This window comes from Cucurbita pepo, chromosome 3 (genome assembly GCF_057944985.1).
Source record: "Cucurbita pepo subsp. pepo isolate OVF chromosome 3, ASM5794498v1, whole genome shotgun sequence".
NCBI classification, from domain to species: Eukaryota; Viridiplantae; Streptophyta; class Magnoliopsida; order Cucurbitales; family Cucurbitaceae; genus Cucurbita; species Cucurbita pepo.
The window spans coordinates 13,121,593-13,125,756 of record NC_141800.1 but is presented as its reverse complement, the minus strand read 5'-3'; positions in this window follow the sequence as shown (position 1 = coordinate 13,125,756).

The following is a 4,164-nucleotide window of genomic DNA, read 5'->3' as shown; positions in this document are numbered from 1 at the left end:
TGCAAGACTTCGATGTCATTTTGGGTATGGATTGGCTAGGTGAGAATCGCGCTCTAATAGAATGTGAAACTCGAATAGTTACTCTCAGACTTCCGTCAGGGGATAGTTTTACATATAAGGGAACCACTTCCAAAAGAACCCTGAGCGTCGTAACTACACTAAAGGCTAGAAAGATGATTCGTAGTGGTGCAAGCGCATTCCTAGCCAGTGTGACCCTAGACAGCAGAAATGAACAGACAGTCTCGTCAGTACACATTGTTAGGGAATTCATTGATGTTTTTCCTGAGGATTTGTCAAGTTTGCCCCCTGTCAGGGAAGTTGACTTCGGGATCGACCTAGAACCAGGAACTGCGCCGATCTCCAAGGCACCCTACAGAATGGCACCTGCAGAACTTAGAGAATTGAAGGAACAGTTACAGGAGCCCCTAGGGAGCCCCTGTCTGTTTGTCAAGAAAAGGAATGGATCCCTACGTCTGTGTATAGACTATAGAGAACTGAATAAGATCACCATAAAGAATGAGTACCCCCTCCCGTTGTAGGGAGCAACTGTATTCTCCAAAATTGACTTGAGGTCAAGATATCATCAATTGAGAATAAGAGAAGAAGATATAACCCAAAACAGCTTTCAGAAGTCGATATGGACATTATGAATTTGTCGTCATGTCCTTTGGACTTACCAATGCACCAACCCCGTCTTCATGGCATTAATGAACAGGGTGTTTAAGGAATTCTTAGACACTTTTGTTATAGTGTTTATTGATGACATTCTGGTGTACTCTAAGTAAAAGCAGAGCACGAAGGGCATTTGAGAAAAGTTCTGACCGTACTGAGAACGCAGCGACTGTACGCCAAGTTTTCCAAGTGTGAGTTTTGGCTATTTGAGGTAGCGTTTTTAGGTCATGTGGTGTCAAGTAGAGGAATCACAGTGGACCCAGCTAAGATGTGGGCAGTGATGAAGTGGCCAAGGCTTACCACAGTCGTACGGAGTTTTCTAGGATTAGCTGGATATTACAGAAGGTTTGTCCAGGATTTCTCCAAAATATCTTCAGTGCTAACTCAGTTGACCAAGAAGGGCAAGCCCTTTGTGTGAACATCAGCTTGCGAACAGAGCTTCTAGGAACTCAAGGAGAGGTTGGTGACAGCACCAGTTCTCACAGTTCCAGATGGTTTAGAGAACTTAGTGGTGTACAGCAACGCATCGGGAAAAGGTCTAGGATGCGTGCTCATGCAGAAAGGTAAAGTGATAGCTTACGCTTCTAGACAACTGAAGGAATATGAACGTAATTATCCCACTCATAACCTCGAGTTAGCAGCGGTGGTATTTGCACTGAAAACATGGCGACATTATTTGTATGGAGAGAAAATCCAAGTATTCACTGATCACAAGAGTCTCAAGTACCTATTTACGCAAAAGGAGCTTAACATGAGTCAGAGGAGATGGTTGGAACAAGTAAAGGATTATGACATCGAGATCCTGTATCATCCAGGCAAGGCCAATGTCATGGCGGACGCATTGAGCAGAAAGGCGGTTCATACTTCCGCAATGATCACTAAGAAGGAAAGAATACAGGATGAAATGAAGAGGCTGGTATCGATGTTGTAATCAGAGGTGGTACTGCTCAGATAACACAAATGACCATGCAACCCACCTTGCGAAAATGAATTATTGACGCTTAGAGGTCTGAGGAACACCTTGGGAAGCTGTGGAATCAGACAGAGACTGAAAGACCAGTGGGGTACTCAATCTCTTCAAACGGGGGCCTGCTGTGGAAAAATCGCCTGTGTGTTCCCCGTGACAAGAAAATTCTGAAGGATATTATGATGGAAGCTCATGATACTTCTTACACGTTCTACCCTGGAAGTAGAAAGATGTATTAGGATCTTAAGGGATGTTATTGGTGGCCAGGGATGAAGAAGTAGATAGCAGATTTCGTAAGCCGATGCTTGACTTGTCAGCAGGTGAAGGCCCCGAGACAGCACCTAGCAGGACTACTACAATCCTTAAAGGTTCCTCAGTGGAAATGGGAAGCACTTTGCATGGATTTTATCTCGGGCTTGCCCAAGACCAAGCAGAGCTTCAACGTAATCTAAGTAGTTGTTGATAGACTTACTTAGTATGCCATGTAGGCGTACTTCTCTCGTTCATACTCCTCTACTGCTTCTTATAAGCACTTTGCAATGCTTCTCGGGCCTTCTTAGTATGCCATGTAGGCGTACTTCTCTCGTCCGTACTCCTCTACTGACTTATTTTCTTGCTCTATGCTTAGGAATTCACACGTTGCTTCTTATATTGCACCACTGGTTTGAAGTTTTTTTTGGAGGAAAGCTGCTCTAAACTGCATCCAGGTGATATCGTTTTCATTCATAGTAATCACCCGAGAGGCTGATTGCCACCACAGTTTAGCATCATTGTGTAACATGTAAGTCATGCAACTCGGTCTATGCTCCTCCGGATACTTCATGCATCGAAAAATTTCATCAATAGCCAACAACCATAATTCAGCTACAATAGGGTCCTTGGATTTTCCCTCGAATACTTCGGGGTCCCAACGTTTGAAAGCTCGAAAATACTTGCTTTCTTCTATCGCATCGGCGTTCCCCCGGTTGTGATGGGTCATCTGCTTGGCGCTTTGCACTAAGGTCGGGATCAGTTGTGCCATTTGCCCAGCTGTCTGTGCCATGGATTGCATCATTCCCATCATCTAGGTCATATTAGGTACTTCCGGAGCATCAAGGTTTGCTCTCGGTGGATCAGATGGGGGAACTCCTATTCCCGAATTTGGGTTCGCATTTACTGATTATTCTTGAAGTGCGGCCTATAAAGATGGGTTCTCCTGCACCCTTGTTGGCCCGCTTCGAGCACGTTTACCCTCCCCCCCCCCCCCCCCCAATTTGTTACTTGGCCAGACATCCTTTTCCTTGTTCGTTCCTAACCAACAATTAATTACCTCGTAAAATTTCATGCTTTTTTCAGTCAAGTATTGTGCTACGTGTATTATCCACTACTTTTTTTTTACTTACGAGTACATAAAACTACACATGATAGTCAATCAAAATATCAATATTCGATACTACATATTCGTACATTATGCAACATGCATTATCCACTACTTTTGACTTACAAGCGTACGTAAAATCACCCATGATGGCCAATCAAAATATCCATATTCGACAATACATATTTGTACATTATGCTACATGCATTATCCATTACTTTTGACTTACAAGCGTACATAAAATCACCCATGATAGCCAACCTAATATCAATATTCACAATACATATTCATCCATTCTATGGCCAAGCACACCTGGAAGTGACGTGGGTTTGCAGTTCAATCATGGGCGACTCTTTAGCTTACAATGTAAGCAGTCTATCGAATCCCATAACTGGGCTCTGATACCAATTGTAACAACCCGACTTATTGTAATGCTCAAAAAAAAAAAAAAAAAAAAAAAAGGTCAAAGTCCAAGGGACAAAATTGGTATTTTACCCCTCAACCCATTATAGCGGTCATGAGGGTTCTCCACAGAATACTTGCAAAAGAGTGAAGTGTGAGAAAGAAGGTTGAGAGAAAGTTTGAGAGAGAAAAGTGAATCGTCGGAGTCTTCGTCGGAGAGTCACCGACGAAATCCATTCCTACTAAGACCTACACTCTTGAGTTCTTCTTGGAGAGAAGAAAGACTAGTGTTGTTGAGATTCCTTCTCTTTCGTCAAGATCCGAAAGAAAACCCGCAAGGTAAGATCTCGAACGTTACTCTAAATAGAGTGTTTAAGTTTACTACATTCATCCAGGGAAGATCCGCCACTGATTTTGTGAGGAAATCAGACGAAACGTCGAGATCTGAGAATCTTTCCAAGAACGGTTGGATCTCTTTCCGCTTCTCATAACTCGTCGTATGATTAAGTAAAAATCAAGAAAAAAATATTAGCACGTAGGTTGAAATATGATCTAACTTCGTTGAAGAAGTCATTACGTTTTGGATTAAGAATCGAGAGATAGGAAAATGAACAGAACGTCGGAAAACTAATCGGAAATCTTGTTTGTGCTAGAAGGAGAGAGAAGGCGATGGCGTGCCACGTGTCAACTGGCTAGAGGACCGCGTGCGCCAACTACCCTCGGACACGCGTCGAACGCCACCTCGGAAGTCGCAGCTCCAGGCTAC